We start from the raw sequence: 18,987 nt of genomic DNA on the forward strand, positions 1-18,987 counted from the left end.
AAAAAAAAAAAAAAGACACAGTCACTCTTTCCAGTTTCCCCATCTATTTGTCATGAAGTGGTGGGACCAGATGCCATGATCTTAGTTTTCTGAATGTTGAGCTTTAAGCTAACATTTTCACTCTCCTCTTTCACTTTCATCAAGAGGCTCTTTAGTTCTTCTTCACGTTCTGCCATAAGTGTGGTGTCATTTGCGTATCTGAGGTTATTGATATTTCTCCCAGCAATCTGGATTCCAGCATGTGCTTCATCCAGCCTAACATTTCTCATGATGTACTCTGCACATAATTTAAATAAACAGATGAGTATATCTTTCCTTTTCTCCTTTGTCTTTAGCTTCTCTTCTTTTCCCAGCTATTTGTCTCTGCCTTAGACAACCATTTTGCTTTTTTGCATTTTTTTCCCTTGGAGATGGTTTTGATCATCATCTCCTGTACAAAGTCAACAACCACCATCCATAGTTCTTCAGGCACTCTATCAGACCTAATCCCTTGAATCTATTTGTCACTTCCACTGTACAGTTAGAAGGGATTTCATTTATGTAATATCTGAAGGGTCTAGTGGTTTTCCCTATTTTCTTCAATTTAAGTCTGAATATTACAGTAAGTAGTTTGTGATCTGAGCTACAGCCAGCTCCTGGTCTTGTTTTGCTAATGATATATAGCTTCTCCATCTTCAGCTGCAAAGAATATAATCAATCTGATTTTGGTACTGACCATCTGGTGATGTCCATGTTTAGAGTTATCTCCTTTGTTTTTGGAAGACAGTGCTTTCATTCTCTTGAGAAAATTGTGTTAGCCTTTGCCCTGCTTCATTTTGTACTACAAGGCCAAACTTATCTGTTACTCGAGGCATCTCTTGACTTCCTTATTTTGCATTCCAGTCTCCTATGATTAAGACATATTTGGGGGGGGGGGGCGGTGTTAATTCTAGGTGTTCTTGCAGGCCTTTACAGAACCATCAAGTCAGCTTCTTCAGCATTGGTAGTTGGGACATAGACTTGAATTACTGTGATATTGAATACTTTGCCTTAGATAGGAACAGAGATTATTCTATCATTTTTGAGATTGCATCCAAATACTGCATTCCAAACTCTTTTGTTGAATATGAGAGCTACTCCACTTCTTCTAAGGGATTCTTGCCCACAGTAGTAGACACAATGGTCATCTGAATTAAACTCCCCCATTCCAGTCTGTTTTAGTTCACTGATTTCTAAAATGTCAATGTTCATTCTGCCATCTTCTGTTTGACCACTTCCAATTTACCTTGATTCAAGACCCAATAAGCCAGGTTCCCATGCAATGTTGTTCTTTCCATATTGGACTTTACTTCCATCACCCAGTCACATCCGTAACTGGGTGTTGTTTTTGCTTTGGCTTCATCCCTTCATTCTTTCTGGAGTTGTTTCTCTACTCTTCTCCAGTAGCATATTGGGCATCTACCGACCTGGGGAGTTCATCTTTCAGTGTTATATATTTTTCACTTTTCATACTGTTCACGGGATTCTCAAGGCAAGAATACTGAAGTGGTTTGTCATTCCTTTCTCCAGTGGACCACGTTCTGTGAGACCTCTCCACCATGACCCATCTGTCTTGGGTGGCCCTACATGGCATGGCTCATATTTTCACTGAGTTAGACAAAGATGTGGTCCATGTCATCAGATTGGTTAGATTTGTGTGATTGTGATTTTCATTCTGGCTGCCCTCTGGTGGATAAAGTTAAGAAGCTTATCAAAGCTTTCTGGTGGGAGAGACTGGCTGTGGGGGAAACTGGGTCTTGTTCTAATGGGTGGGGCCATGCTCAGTAAATCTTTATTGTAACTCTCTGTTGATGGTTGGGGCTGTATTCCCTACCTGTTGTTTGGCCTGAGGTCAAACTATAGTAAGGTTAATGAAGGTAATGTTTACCTTCTTCAAAAGGACGTGTGCACTCACTGTTGTATTCAGTCCCCCTGACCCTGAAACAGGCCAGTGTTGACCCACGCCTCTGCCAGAAACTACTGGGCACTCAGAGGTAAGTCTGTCTCAGTCTCTTGTGGGGACACTGTTCCTTTCTCCTGGATTCTGGTGTGCGCAAGGTTTTGTTTTTGTCCTCCAGGAGTCTGTTTCCCCAGTCCTGTGGAAGTTATATAATCAAATCCCACTGTCCTCCAAATTCAAATTCCCTGGGGGTTCTCAGTCCTTTTGCAGATCCCCAGTTTGGGAAATCTGTTGTGGGTCCTAGAACTTTCTTAAAAGTGCTAGAATTTCTTTGGTGTAATTGTTCTGCAGTTTGTGGGTTTCTGCTCAGCAGCGCTCTGGTGGGGCTAAACTGATTTGGCGGTGCTGAATACTCTTACCTTTTGCTTGTCTGTAAAGCTTTTTATTTGCCCTCTGAACATGAATGACATCCTTATTCAGTTGAATATTCTTGTTTGTAGGTTTTTCCCTTTCATCACTTTATTTTATTTTTTTTTCATTTATTTTTATTAGTTGGAGGCTAATTACTTTATAATATTGTAGTGGTTTTTGCCATACATTGACATGAATCAGCCGTGGATTTACATGTGTTCCCCATCCCGATCCCCCCTCCCACCTCCCTCCCCATCTGATCCCTCTGGGTCTTCCCAGTGCACCAGCCCTGAGCACTTGTCTCATGCACTCAACCTGGGCTGGTGATTTGTTTCACCCTTGATAGTATACTTGTTTCAATGCTATTCTCTCAGAACATCCCACCCTCGCCTTCTCCCACAGAGTCCAAAAGTCTGTTCTGTATTTCTGTGTCTCTTTTTTTTGTTTTGCATATAGGGTTATCATTACCATCTTTTAAAATTCCATATGTATGCATTAGTATACTGTATTGGTCTTTATCTTTCTGGCTTACTTCACTCTGTATAAGGGGCTCCAGTTTCATCCATCTCATTAGAACTGATTCAAATGAATTATTTTTAATGGCTGAGTAATATTCTATTGTGTATATGTACCATAGCTTCCTTATCCATTCATCTGCTGATGGGCATCTAGGTTGCTTCCATGTCCTGGCTATTATAAACAGTGCTGCAATGAACATTGGGGTGCACATGTCTCTTTCAGATCTGGTTTCCTTGGTGTATGTGCCCAGGAGTGGGATTGCTGGGTCATATGGCAGTTCTATTTCCAGTTTTTTAAGGAATCTCCACGCTGTTCTCCATAGCGGCTGTACTAGTTTGCATTCCCACCAACAGTGTAAGAGGGTTCCCTTTTCTCCGCACCCTCTCCAGCATTTATTGCTTGTAGACTTTTGGATAGCAGCCATCCTGACTGGCATGTAATGGTACCTCATTGTGGTTTTGATTTGTATTTCTCTGATAATGAGTGATGTTGAGCATCTTTTCATGTGTTTGTTAGCCATCTGTATGTCTTCTTTGGAGAAATGTCTGTTTAGTTCTTTGGCCCATTTTTTAATTGGGCCATTTGTTTTTCTGGAATTGAGCTGCAGGAGTTGCTTGTATATTTTTTAGATTAATCATTTGTCTGTTTCTTCATTTGCTATAGTTTTCTCCCATTATGAAGGCTATCACTTTAAAAATATCTCCCCACTCCCTTATGACCAATAGAGTTTCTGCTGAAAAATCAGCTGATAATATGACAATTCCCTTGTATGCTATTTATTGCTTTTCCCTTGCTGCTTTTAACCTTTTGTCTTTGTATTTAGTTTTTTGTTATTTTGATTAATATATATCTCAGTATATTTCTCCTTGAATTTATGGGATGCACTGCACTTTTTAAACTTGATTGAATATTTTCTTTCCCATGTTAGGGAAGTTTCTGACAATATTGTCTTCAAATACTTTCTTGGACCCTCTCTCTTTCTCTTCTCCTTCTAGGACCACTTTAATTCAAACATCAGTGTACTTAATGTTGTCCCAGAAGTCTCTTTGACTGTCTTCATTTCTTTTCATTCATTTTTCTTTATTCTTCTCCATGGCAGTTATTTACATCTTTCTATATTCCAGCTCATTTATACATTACTTTGCCTCAGTTATTCTGCTATTGATTCTTTCTAGTATACTTTTCATTTGTTATTGTCTTTTTATCAATTTTTTTGTTTTTTAGTTCTTCTTAGTCCTTGTTAATCTTTGTTTGTTTCTTCGTAATCTGTGCTTCCATTCTATTTTGGAGATCTTGGGTCATTTTTACTATCATTATTGTGAATTCTTTTTCAGGTAGATTGCCTATTTCCTCTTCATTAATTTTGTCTAGTGAATTTTTAACGTACTCCTCCATCTGAAACATATTCATCTCTCATTTCATTTTGTTTAAGTCATGGTGTTTGTGGTTTTCTTTCTGCAGCTTTCAGGGCAGTAGTTCCTACTTCTGGTGTCTGCCCCCTGATGGCTGAGGCTGGCCCAGGGGTTTATGTGGGCTTCCTACTGGGAAGGAATGTTTCCTGTGCACCATGGATAGATTTGAGTTTTGCCATTCTGATTGGCAGATTCACCTTAGGAGGTTTGTATTGGGGTGTCTGAGATTAGTGCAACTTTAGAAGCCTGTCTGCTGATGGGTGCTTCTGTGTTCCCATCTTGCTGGTTGTATGTGGTCTGAGGCATCCAATGTTGGAGCTTGCAGGCAGGGGGAAGAAACCAGCTCTTGGTACTGTTATAAGGGCCTCCAGGAGAGTTTACACTGATTAATATTCCCTGGGGACAAGACTCTGTGCTTTCCACCTTGGGGCTCAGGTTTCTCCCCTGCTTAGGGAATGATGATCCTGTAAACTGTATAGAATGGCAAATTAAAAAAAAAAAAAAAAAAGGAAAATGAACAAACCCCAAGTCAACCAAATTAAGCAAAAATAAATAAATAAATAAATAACCAACCAAACAAACAAACTGAAAAGCAGTCAAACAGAACACAAGACAAATGATAAAAATAGGACTGCCTGGGGCATGCTTGCTTGCTTAGGTGGGAGGGCCAAAATGCAGGGACAGACGAGAGGCTTCATGCACACTCTGGCAGGGAAGCACAAGTTGGCCATGACTAGGGCAAGCAGAGTAGGTCCACAGTATGTCTCTCTCATGCCCAGGGTTGCAGAGGCTGGCATGAGTGTAAGAGACTAATGCACACTTGCTCTAATGTGAGTTGCTCTCTGTGCCTGTGGAGGCAGAGTTGGCATGTAGGGAGAGTCTGTGATGGCAGCCTCCTCCCTGTGTGCCACTCAGTGATGGTGCCTTATTTAGGAGGCAGGTCGTACTTCCTTCAGGAGCATTCCTGATCACAGTGCTCTTTACTCCCATGCCTGCATGCCATCTCCACATGGCCAACAGTGCTCCTCTTCTCCAGTCCACTCTCTTAAGCTCACACTTTAGCACCCAGCCCTTGCCAGCCTTAGTCGACATATGACTCAGGCTGGGACACCCAGGGCTGACTCCCCAGGAGGTCCTGGCAGGGTAGCATGTGGTTTCACTGGGGCCTGCACAGCCAGAGGAGGCTTTGGCTTGAAGGAAGGGTGAGTTACTCATAAGGCTGCCTTTCCCAGTGCTCATGGAGACAATGGCTTGTGGGTTGGAATAGGGTTGCAGTAGCACCCCACCCTTTGTGCACCACTCAATAATAGTGCCTTGTTTTATGGTGTCCCAGACCTCTTGGCAAACTTTCCTGATTGTAGATATCCCCACTTTCTTCCCTTCAGGCTGTCTCCTCACAGCCAACAGCTGTTCCCTCCCTAAGTCCACTCTCCAAACTCCACTTTGAACCCCCAGTTACCCTCTGCCCCAGAAGACATGCAACTCAGGCTGGGGTGCACATGGGTGAAGCACAAAATATGTGCATAGATCCTAATCTGTCCTGCCTTCCACAGACCAGTTTCTGGGCTCCTCTCGAATCCCCTGAAAGTCCTTCCTGTCCCAGCTGGTCCACCCACTGTGAGAGGGGTTCTCTGAGTATGGGAATCTCTCCTCTCTTTCAGTTTCTCTACAGCAGTGCTGGTCACTTCCCATTTCCTTTTTTTTTTTTTTTTTTTTTTGCTTTCATCCTACACAGTAAAGTGGGATTTTTTTTTTTTTTTCTTTTTTGGTCCTTTTTGATGTCTGAGGTCCTTCACTAGTGTTCAGCATGTACTCTGTGACAACAGTTCCATTTGTAGATAAATTCTTCATATACATGTAAGAAGCAGAATCCTATTTAACCACCTTGAATCCTTCTACTAGCCCTTTACTGTAAATGAAGATGTTTCTGTCATCTGTATATCCATCAATGTGCCATTGTATCTAGTTTCAGTTAACTAAGCAAACCATCATAGAAGCTCTGGAAAGCTTTGATTATTGTAACAATGTATAATATTTGATAACCTTGTTAAACTTTGTGAGTTTGTATTCATTGCAGAGTTTATGCTGCTGCTTTCTGGACCCTTTTGAGAATGAGCTGGTAAAGGAGAGGTTGAAACAATCTGAAGTGTTCAAGAATCCAAGTGATTGGATTCACTTTTGGTACTTGAAATTACAGAATTTTAGAGGTTGGAATAAATAAAAAATGAAATGATTATCAGCTTGCTCTATTACTGCGTGAGATCAATTATACAGCTACATAAACTTGTAATCACTTTTTGGAAAGTGAAGTTTTTGCAGTGCCCATGTCATGGTCCAGCTTGCATTCAACAGCATTTAACTGATCTGCATAATGTAAAGATACTTTTAAAGAAATGGTATATGGTATCCATGAGTTCTTTTCCTTTTTTTCCCCCCCTCAGAACAGCAATGAGCATCAAGTAGAATGTCTTTCTCCATAATCATTTCTTACATGTTGACAAGAGCTTATGAGTAGATTCCCTCCCTGTCTCAGTAAAACTGGCCCAGTTATTAAGTTTCAAGATTCTATGCTTTGTGTCAGTCTGGTTTCCCCAGAGGTTTGAAGTCAGCAACAATAAAATTTTTCAATTCATAGCAGAAGACTGCTGATTATCAGCAGAAGATCCATGATCTGTCTTGAGTTATCTGTTTCTCAGCTACTTCACTAAATCATAATCCTCCATTGTGGCCTTATTCAGATTTTAAAATATATTCAACACTTTCTCTTGTGTCAACATAGTGCTTCATGGCACTCATGCTGGTTGTGATTACCAATGAACTGAAAAAGTTAATTTCCTGATTTTTTTTAAAATTATTATGCCATATATAAATAGCATGTTGAATATTTCCAGTACCAACAGCACTTTTATATATCTTATGTATTGCCTCATGGAGAGAAATGATTCACATGCACAGTAGATGAGAATAAATACAGTCAGGATTATGTCTCTTATGTAGTCACACTTGACTACTTCTAAATTTTCTTCTGATGTATGACATTTGCTGACTCTTAGGAAAACCTACTTTCTTCATAGACATTTATACTTCCTTAGAATACCTTTACAGAGAAGGCAATGGCAACCCACTCCAGTACTCTTGCCTGGAAAATCCCATGGACGGAGGAGTCTGGTAGGCTGCAGTCCATGGGGTCGCATAGAGTCGGACACGACTGAGCAATTTCACTTTCACTTTTCACTTTCATGCATTGGAGAAGGAAATGGCAACCACTCCAGTGTTCTTGCCTTGAGAATCCCAGGGACAGGGGAGCCTGGTGGGCTGCCGTCTATGGGGTCGCACAGAGTCAGACACCACTGAAGCGACTTAGCAGCAGCAACAGCATCAGAATGCCTTTAGAAGTTACTTATGAGGGAGAAGTGATATCCAAAATGCACAGCATATTTTTAAAATGCAAGCACAAAACAAAAGAGGCTTCCCAGTTGTCGCTAGTGGCAAAGAACCCGCCTGGCAATGCAGGAGACATAAAAGACATGGGTTTGATCCCTGGGTTGGGAAGATCCCCTGAAGGAGGGCATGGCAACCCACTCCACTATTCTTGCCTGGAGAATCCCATGGACAGAGGATTCTGGCAGGCTACAGTCCATGGCATGGCAAAGAGTCAGACATGACTGAAGCCAGTTAGCATACAGGTATGCACACACAAGAAAGAAACCTATAGAAAATAAAGTTGCTTAGATAAGCTTATGTCATATTCTACATCCTTTCATACTAATACTCATGCAACTCAAATGTTTTACTGACACCTACATGTAGGTTTTTTTTTATATACCAATTTTCAATTTAGACAGTGAATATTATTAACATTTACTTAAAAGATATTTCAATATGTATTCACACAAATAGAGTTCAGGTATCAAATAATACTTCTGCTCTTTCCATTACATGCTAAACATGGACAGAATTCTTTCCCTAAATATTACCTGAATTTTTTTCATTTCAGCCCTGTTTAGAAAATTAACTGATCACTTAAGTGACTACACCTCATAGCACTTAAGGTTTCTTATTTCATGCAGGAGAAACAAGCTGGGTAATTTAAGCAGAATATTTGTGAAGAGGCTAACTAGTGGTTCACAGAGTATTTTAGGAAGGCTAGAGAATCAGGCAGGAAAAATGGCCAGGACGAAGGGAAATGAAGTAACTGCTAACAGTAGACCAAATGCCAGTTCTGCTGCTGCTGCAGCTGCTGAGCCCCACACAGGCCAGCTTGTCCCTCGGCCAGGTGGCAACAAACCCTGCACTCTGGGCATGCCCTCTGCTGCTTCTACTCTTGTTGCCCCGTCCCTGGAACCTGGAGCATGCTGCTACTATTGCTGTAATCGATTTACATGTCCTCTGGCTTAGACTTATTAAATCCCATTTCAAAGTCCCAGACGGCACAAACTTGCAGCAAGGCCACACACTGCCAATCTAGCTGCAAGAGAGGCTGAAACTATTGTGTTTGTTCTGTTCTGTGCTCAGTCGCTTTGCCGTGTCTGGTGTCTGGTGTCTCCATGGACCGCAGCCCGTCAGGCTCCTCTGTCCATGGGATTCTCCAGGCAAGAATACTCGAGAGGGAAGCCATTTCCTTCTCCAAATCAGAGGGTATATAAGAAGTCAAACATGGGAAGGGTGATCATATTCCGGAGAGCCAAAAATCAGCTCATGTTGATTACCTGATTTATGAACTTTCTATTATTTCAATGAGTTGAAGGAACTTTATTGTTAATAAAAAGAAAATCAGCAATCCTAAATACAAATTAATAAGTCAGTGGGACAATAATGGTCATAATACTATTAATGTTGGCTTTAAATTGAGGCTGACATTACCAATTCAGAAATTTATGAGAGTACTTTAAAATCTTCTTCTAGTTATGGAGTTAGAAATTCAAAAAATCACCCCTTATGAGTGAATGAGCAAGCATTTATGTAAATGCTGACCCGTGTTAAATATGTACTCTTTGGACATGAAAACATGAAAATAATGAGCCTATATTAAACATGAGGTCTTGACCTTGGATTGATCGAGTTCTCACCTGCAGAGTTAGCTATCTGTATAAGTACTCTTATTCTCCTTTTCTTGCAAGCTTATATGAAATCCCATTTGAAAAAGAAATAGTTTTTTCTTTTTTCAGGCTAAAGCTAGATTTTATCAAAACACACCAAGTTTATACTATTTAGCTCTATTATTTAGAGCTAATCCCTTATCACTCACCTCTGATCCCATAAAACTTCATAGAAAAATTAGTATTTTAAGATCCATTCACCCAGGAAGGGGCATATAAACATGGCAGATAACATGGCAGATGGGGCTAGAAGTATGGATTTTTGATGGAAATAGTCCAGTGTACTAGGACACATTTACTAAGTGAAAATACAATTCAGTGTACTAGGAACATGTACCAGGTGAAAATAAAAACAAAACAACTCCTTTTTTTCTCAGAAATTCTGGAGTTTGAGTAGAATATATATACAAATGTGTGTGTATGTGTGTGCATATCAGTTACACAATACTTTGACTCCCAACTAATTTATCTTTCCACAACTGAATAAACTTTACCTTTTCTGTTTAACTGCTGAGTCACTAACAAATGTTCTTCTTTTCATAGACAAGACATCCGTAAGTGACATCCATTGGCCTAAAATGACTGTAGCACAGTTTCTTCCACTTGGCGGTTAAGTAAATATTAACTCAATAAGACTAGTGAAGTTGCTCAGTCATATCTGACTCTTTACAGTTCCATGGACTGTAGCCTATCAGGCTCCTCCATCCGTGGAATTTTCAAGGAAGAGTACTGGAGTGGTTGCCTTTTCCTTCTCCAGGGGATCTTCCCGACACGGGGATTGAACCCATGTCTCCTGCATTGCAGGCAGACGCTTTACCATCTGAGCTACCAGGGAAGCCTACACTTGCCAAATTGTATTCGCTTTAAAAAACAGTATTGTCTCTTTTCTCCTCCTTCATCTGGTCCCATGGCTTCTAAAAATTTGTAACTGGACTCTTAATGTGTGAAGACTGGATCTGGGAGATTTAACAAATAAGTAATGGTAATAGTGTACTGAGATTCTACAGTATGCAAGAAAAACTACTGTGCACTCTATACGCATTACATCTGCTGACATGAAACTGCACTGACAGATAGTTTTTCAGCAGAGATGGGCTTATTCAGAATCAGCAGAGAACTGTAATTTGGGATCTTCCATCATGGCAAGACATGTAGTAGTTCCTGCACATTAAGGGAAGGAGGACACTTTTGTAGGGAGAAAAATAAAATGAAGAGAGCCACAGTAAACAAATACTCCATAGCTTTTGATTGGCTGAGTCCTTGCCAGGAAAGAAGAGAAGTCTTTCTTTCTCATGTTGGCCTCTGATCCTCCAACTCTATTTAACTGAGGTTTCTATTTATTATGTTTTTGCATATCTAATTGTCCAAAATCATTACCAAATTCACATATATATAGGGAGGAAAGGTGCATTTCTCAGTGTTACACAATTTTCAAGTGTTAAAACTGGGTTTGAGCAACATTAACCACATTTGAGGATCTAGAGGAACTATTAGAAAATTTATAAAGTCCGCATACAGCTTTTCCAATGTAAATTTTACTTAAGTGTAACTAAATAATTGAGTACCAGAATTTCTCTTTGAGGAAGTGCCCAGCATTGTAAATAAAAAATGATATAATCAGAATCAGAACCAGGAGAAATAAAAATGCAGGAAACAGTTACCAATAACAGCTAAAAATCACAAAAAAGGAGAGAAAGCTGAGACTGTATGTCCTTCCTACTGAAAATACAAAGTACCACATTCCAGAATCCATCAAGACTCTTAAGTCTAACAGCAGCAAGGGAGAGAGGAGCATGTTAAATAACACCTCAGGGATGCAAACAGCCAAAACCGTATTGTGGAAAACTACCCGAGTCTGCAACAAATAAATTGTAAGAGACTGCGATATAGTAAGAACAAGAGCTAGAGTAAGAGAGCATGCACATGTACCACAGGCACGAGAGTGAGAGAGGGGAAGAAAAATCTATAGACCCATGAACTTATCAACCAACTGCAACATATAAAACCTATCAGAACTCTAATTTTTAAAACTCCTTTAACAATTATGATATTTAACAATATGGATATATTTGAACTCTGAATATTTGGTAATATTATGATACTATTTTCATTCATATTTTAGGCATAATAAACAATAAGACTTTAGTTATATTTTAAACTGTTATATTTTATATATAAGGATACATGTTCTTTCATTCAAATATTTAATATTTTCGATTTGTTTGAATAATCCATGAGGAAAGGATAGATGGAGGTGGAGGCATAGATGACAGAAGGTTGAAATTTGGAAACTAAATAATGGGTTTCATCATATCATTCTTTCAAAATTTGTAAATACTGAATTTACATAATTAATAAAATGAATCTTTTTTTACTCCATGCAGTTAATATCAAGCACCCATTTTTTCTTTCAAATTCTTGGTTCACTATGGGTGTCAATGAGACATTAAACTGTTTCTGCAGGAAAGATGGTTATTTTAGATTTTAGAAGGCTCTTACAAGGTGTGCTAAAGTATTTATTAATAATATCACACTTGCTCTTCTAAGCCTGTCTTTCCAGTGCAGTAGTAAAAAGTCCAGAAATGCCATTTACTAGAAGGCAATGGTAAGAACTTTTCTATTTCAATTCTGTAATAGGAGGCACTCAAGCAAATTGTGATGGTTTAAGAAGAAAAAAATCATATTTACCTATAGCACAAAATCATATTCTTATGTACCAGAAACATATACAAACATATGTATGACCACTGGTTGGCAGAGAGCAGCAGTAGGTTTTGCTTAACAACTTTCAGAGTTCCTCTTAAGAAGCAGACACTTTCATATGGAAGGAACTGAGACATTTTGTGGCAGCTTCCCTCAAATTCCTTCATGGACATGGATAACAACAAGATGGAAGTTGGGATTCAGGTTATGTTCTATTTTTGCATCTATGTGTTGTTTACTTGTGTGTTCATTTGTGAAAGTCACTGAGCTGTATACTACGATACTTACACTTTTCTGTGGGTGTGTATGCTACTCTACTCCAGTAAGATGTTGAAACAGAAAAACAAGAATAGAAAGTGCTTGAAATGCTTCTGCCTTCTCACATTTGTTTCAACTGATAAAGAAAGTCAGTCTTCATTGTGATATTGAAAGAAAACAAATGCTGACCCAAATAAATTCAGATCTGCATTTTTTATGGATATCCAAGTAGCAACTGATTAAGGCCTCAGCTTTAAATTAACCCTTTGTCAAATGCAGGGCAGTGATAGAGTTTTCCAATGTAAACAGAAGCATTTTGTGGTTCATATTCAATTTGAACTTTGAGGGTAATTTGGGGGATTCTATCAGTCACTGTACCTACATTAGGTATTGTGAAATGTGAGAAACATATTTCCTGGTTCATTTAATTTGGTATATATTAGTAATAATTCAACTTCAGTGGTAATAGCATCTCAAGATGAATGCCTTAAGCCAGTTGCAAGAAAGAGTTATATGGAAAGAAATATGAGCCTCATTTATTGACCTAAAGGTCAGAAAGTGGACTTGTAGGGAAAAATCTCAGGGAGACTTTTACTTTAATGGAAAATTAATAGATTATAATGTGTGTGGGGAAAACGAATAGGCTTGCTCTATGTGACACATTTTAACCCATTCTAGACTCATCTTCAGTCTAAGAATATATTTTGATAAGGCATTCTTAAACACATTAAGATGCTGATACATAAGATAAATATTGGTCATTTTGTAAATCAGTCTGAAAATGTCCCAAATATTCCATAAGCAATTCTTAACTAAATAATCATAAGCAATATATATATACATACATTAAAATTAATGCTTCTATAGGAGGTTCTATTTCACAGAGTATTTTGGCACATCCATTTGAATTTGTTATTTTAGCAATGGCATATTATCTATATTAAAAATTTTGCATATATGCTGCACACAAACTTACACTTCCTAGGAAATCACACTGTTCAATATTTTTTTTTTTAATGGAATTATAAATTTACATATTTTTGTAAAGATTCAAATGCTAAGAGCTCTTAGAACAACTTTTGGAAAGTTCTTATTAGTTTCCTTTCCCTTTATCCCACTTCAGGCCTCAAGAAAAACCATATTCACAAATACACATCCTTTCAATACCTCTTCCATGCTTTTGTGGTATGTATGAACGTACCTACATATAGAATTTTTAAAATATGTCAGTGTGTTCTGTAACATTTTTTCCCACTTAACATGTTCTGAAATTATTTTCCGTGTTAATACACTTAGTTTTCCCTTTTCATTTAACCACTACAGTATGTATTCTTTCAAATATGGGTGTTTCATAATTTAGTTGACACCTATTTCCAAAATAATCACTCTTGAAAATAATATGAGAGTTTACAATTCCAAATAATATAATGGCTAAAATCTTGGTCTCTGGGTCTGATTGCACTCTGCTTTTTAACTAGTGTGGAACATTGATCACAGTGTATAACCATGTTGCTGCTGCCGCTGTTGTTGAACCACCCAGTTATGTTTGACTCTTCGCAACCCGGTGGACTGCAGCACGCCATGTCTCCCTATCCTTCACCATTTCCTGGAGCTTGCCCAAGTTTATTCCATTGATAGCATTGGTGGTGCCAACCAGCCATCTCATCCCCGGACATGCTTTTCTGCTTCTGCCCTCAATCTTTCCCAGTATCAGGGAGCTTATCCAATGAGTTGACTGTTTGCATCAGGTGACGAAAATCCTGGAGCTTCAGCTTCAGCATCAGTCCTTCCAATGAATATTCAGGGTTATTTCTTTTAAGATTGACTGATTTGATCTCTTTACTGTCCAAAGGACTCTCAAGAGTCTTCTCCAGCACCACAGTTCGAAGACATCAATTCTTTGGCACTCTGCCTTCTTTATGGTCCAGTTCTCACAACCATACATGACGGCTGGGAAGACCATAGCCTTGAGTATACAGACCTTTGTTGGCAGAGTGATGTCTCTGCTTTTCAACTCACTGTCTATATTTGTCATAACTTCCCTGCCAAGAAGCAATCATCTTCTGAACTCATGGCTGCAGTCACCATCCACAGTGCTTTTAGAGCCCAAAAAAAGGAAATCTTGCCACTGCTTCCACCCTTTCCCTTCTATTTGCCATTACATAATGGGACTGGATGCCATATTCTTAGTTTTTTTGAATATTTAATTTCAAACGTTCCTCCTTCACCCTCATCAAGTGGATCTTTAGTTCCTCTTTGCTTTCTGCCATTAGAGTGGTATCATCTGCGTATCTGAGGTTGCTGATATTTCTCTTGCCTACCTTAACTCTGGGAGTTGGTGATGGACAGGGAAGCCTGGCTTGCTGCAGTCCATGGAGTCGCAAAGAGTCGGACACGACTGAGTGACTGAACCAGACTGAACTGAACTGAACTGATCTTGATTCCAGCTTGTAATTCATCCAGCCTGGAATTTCTCATAATGTGCTCCGAGGATATGTTAAATAAACAGGATAACAACAGATAGCCCTGTGTACTTCTTTTTCAGTCCTGAAACAATCAGTTGTCCCACACAGAATACTAACTGTTGCTTCTATTCATCACTGCCACTGCATATGTATAGGGGATTTGATTTAAGTCATACTTGGCTGGCTCTAGTAGTTTTCCCCTCTTTCTTTAGTTTAACTCTGAATTTTGTGATGAGAAGCTGATGATCTGAGCCACAGTCAGCTCCAAGTCTTGTTTTTGCTGTCTGTAAACAGCTTCTCCATCTTCAGCCACAAAGAATGTAATTGATTTGACTTTGGTATTGGCCATTTGGTGATGTTCATGTGTAAAATCGTTTCTTGTGCTGTTGAAAAATGGTGTTTACTATGACCAGTGCATTCTCTTTGCAGAATTCAGCTAGCTTCTGCCCCACTTCATTTTGTACACCAAGGCCAAACTTGCCTGTTATTTCAGATATCTCTTGACTTCCTACTTTTGTGTTTCAATCCCCGATAATGAATAGAACATCTTTTTCTAGTGTTAGTTCTATTAGGTCATCTAGATTTTCATAGAACTGATTAACTTCAGCTTCTTCAGTATCGGTGGCAGGGGCATAGACTTGAATTGCCTTGATGTGGAATGGCTTCCCTTGGAAATGAACCAAGATCATCCTCTTGCTTTTGAGGCTGCACCCAAGTACTGAGTTTCAGATTCTTTTGTTGATTATGAGAGCGACTCTATTTCTTCTATTAGATTATTGACCAAAGATATAATGGTCATCTGAATAAAATTCACCCATTTCTGTCTATTTTAATTCACTGATTCCTAAAATGCCTAAATGAGGCATTAATAAATCTACCTTAATGTTTTATTTCTTCTTGTTCTACATTGAAATTAATATCAACCAAAATCTCTCCTAATAATTCATATGTACCAGATATGATATACATACTGATGATCTTCACATATCTGCACCCAATTGAGTAGCAAGCCTAAGAAGCATTTTAATACTTAATTTTCACACTTAAGTAGAAGAAATATTGAACTGTAATATTGAAAATTGAGCTCCCCAAAAGTTCCCAGGACTGTTGTGTCAATTATTAGTACTTTGATAAAATAGATAAAAATTTTTTTTAGGGTCCTTCTATAACTGATTTAGTTCACTGATTTCTAAGATGTCAATATTTATTCTTTCCATCTCCTGCTTGACCATGTCCAATTTACATTGATTCATGGATCTAACACTCTGGGTTCTTATGCAATATTGCTCTTTGTGGCATCAGATTTTACTTTCATAACCAGACACATTCACAACTGAGGGTTGTTTCTGCTTTGGCCAATCCACTTCATTCCTTCTGTAGCTATTGATAGTTTGCTCTTCCCCGGTAGTATACTGGACACCTTCTGACCTAGGGGACTTATCTTTTGGTGTCATATCTTTTTGTACAGTTCATTAGGTTCTCATGGCAAGTATATTGGGGTGGTTTGCCATTCCTTCCTCCAGTAGACCACAGTTTGTAAGAACTCTCCACTATGATTGTCTGTCTTGAGTGGCCTTACATGGCGTGGTTCATAGTTTCACTGAGTTACACAAGTCCCATCGCCATGACAAGGCAGTGATCCATGAAGGGGCTCTAACTATAATGAAGTTCATTTTCTTAATCTGTAAAAATGAGATGAGTATCTACATCATAGAATTATTCTGAGTATTAAGCAACATAAGTGACAAGCACTAAGAATAGAGCGTGGCACATGGTAAATTAACACACACACACAAATACATACATACATTGTATGTAAAGTACAAGACATATTGTCTGAGGTGTTAAATGTTCAATATATTTGATTATTTTATAGATATTATTCATATCTATATTTAATAATATTTATTATTTTGTTTTTAATAATAATAAAATTATGTTTTTAATAATTGATGTTTATCTATAAAGGCTTTATTTATATGAAAAGTATCTACCATTTGCTAATTATAGTAATTTGCTTTACCCAGTTAACATTTTTTTTAACTCTGTATAGTCTTTCTCTATTAACTTTTTTCACACTTATGACCAAAAGTTTTCCATACATATTACCTATGAATTTTAATATTTGTCATACTTAGAAAGGGCTATACCACAAAAATTATAAAATTATTCTCCTGTATGTAGTATAAGTTATCTTTTTTTTGGAATTTTTTCCTGTTTCTGGAATGCATTTTTTAATATGATATGAGGGAGGCATCTGTTTTTAATTTCTTTTTTCCAATGCATCACCAATTATCTCCAAGTCATTTTTCAGTTCTTTCCCTATGGATCTGAGCTGCCACCTTTAATCATATAGTAAATGCATACTCATACATGGCTACCCATCAGGACTCTTTATTATTGGTCATTTAGATTACAGAATCCTTTATTTTATGTTGTGATGCACTTGGTTTTGGGGGGATAAGTGTTAGCCTTGTCAAATAGAAATAGTTGTAAAGATTTTCAGATCCTTTTATCCACAATCACATGCACTATTCTCAGTCCGTTTATGGTTACATATTGGTTCGATATAAGAGAAAGTAAGGAAAACCTCTTCTTTTCACCTGCAAGTGTAACTATTCTTTCTTTTACACCAGAGCTGATTCTGCCTTCCATCACTAGAAATGGAATTTCAAAGAGCTACAGGTTGAGTAGTAAATACTTTCTGCTTGACTTCTACTTTGAGATTGCTGAAGTTGAAGCTCCAATATTTTGGTTACCTTATGTAAACTGCTGACTCTTTGGAAAAGTCCCTGATGTTGGGAAAGATTGAGGGCAGAAGAAGAGGGCATCAAAGGATGAGATGGCTGGATGACATCACCAATTCAATGGACATGAACTTGGGCAAACTCTGGGAAGTGGTGAGGGACCAGGAGGCCAGCTTACTGCAGTCCATGGGGTCACAAGGAGTCAGACAAGACTGGGCAACTGAACAACAATAGCCTCTACTTCAGTCACCACAACTTTTCCCCTATCGTTAAGGGATTTGCAATTGTAACTACTTTTTTTGGCATTAGCCAAGTTGACTAATTCTTATGCCTCCAAATGAATTTTCCTTTAGTGGCCCAAACATCTCTTTATGTCCTTTTTGAGTCCTGCAAGAATCTCTTTCCACTCCACTTTCTATCCAAATCCTACCATTGTGTGGTAATTTCCACTATCTCTATTTCACATGGTACGAGGTTGCCTAAGAATTCACAGGATGGACGTTACGCAGTGTAGCAATGTCTTCATAGTTAACTGTAACCAAACTGATGCTTCTTTATTCCCTTTTCAGGTTGACATATATTGTATGGGTCGTGTTACATTACTAGATTATTAAATAAATATATAGCTAGATGAGGATGCTTTCTGAAATAATTTGATGATTTAGTAGCATCTCAAGACCAAATTTACTAAAATTTGGGGTGCTTGTAGTAGTGTTTGAAGAACGTAGTGACTAGCTCTGTTCTAACACATCTATTCATTTGTGAAGTGATGGGCATCATTTGTTACTCTGGGCTTCGTAGTCAGTCAACCTAAAACACTATATGGCTCATAAAGTTAAATCATGGTATAAAGGGGTATTGAAAAAGTGTTGAAAAGTAGAACACAGTTCCAGGAAGACTATTCATAATCTGTGATTTCTCTTTAGTTCTATATTGTCTCTTTAACTTGTTCTGAAATTTTAATGAGATTGAAAACAAGAGTTTAGATGAAAAATAAGTGTTTTAAATTATTTTAATGGCAAATAAGTAAGACTTTGATATTTTTCATGAATATATTGTATGGATATGATGCATTACTTAATGTTTTTCCTTCATTTATTTAAAATAAGATTTTCTTTATTGTCATTAACAAGTTCAGGACAGAGAGATCAGATGAGCTTCTGAAATGCCACTAGATTTAGGAATATAAAAAGCATTTTATGTTTTAGTTTTAACTGTATGGAGTAAACATTTTAATTTAAAGTGTAAATTTTAGGAATTAAAAACTAAATTAGAAGTGGACTGCTCATTCTTCTTTATAACTGCACTTAATTTTATCCTAGGATGGGCATAAAACAAAAAAAAATAGATATATTTTAGCATTCAAATGCATATTTTTAAAAGTTAATCTAGTTAAATAGTCTCATAGATATACTATGTCAACAAACTGTGAGGTAAAGAGTTGAAATAGTTTGA

At 38.0% G+C, this 18,987-nt stretch overlaps 1 long non-coding RNA gene across 1 annotated transcript; it reads right to left on the reverse strand.

Annotated features, from left to right (window-relative positions):
• Positions 1-495: 495 nt before the first annotated feature.
• Positions 496-15,232, reverse strand: LOC122693639. Its single transcript, XR_006341017.1, has 3 exons — positions 15,190-15,232; positions 11,894-11,898; positions 496-768 (listed from the first exon to the last, which is right to left on the reverse strand). It is a non-coding gene; the product is annotated as an uncharacterized LOC122693639 (long non-coding RNA).
• Between the last annotated feature and the right edge of the window lie 3,755 nt (positions 15,233-18,987).

Source organism: Cervus elaphus, chromosome 1, assembly GCF_910594005.1.
Source record: "Cervus elaphus chromosome 1, mCerEla1.1, whole genome shotgun sequence".
In the NCBI taxonomy this organism is placed as follows: domain Eukaryota; kingdom Metazoa; phylum Chordata; class Mammalia; order Artiodactyla; family Cervidae; genus Cervus; species Cervus elaphus.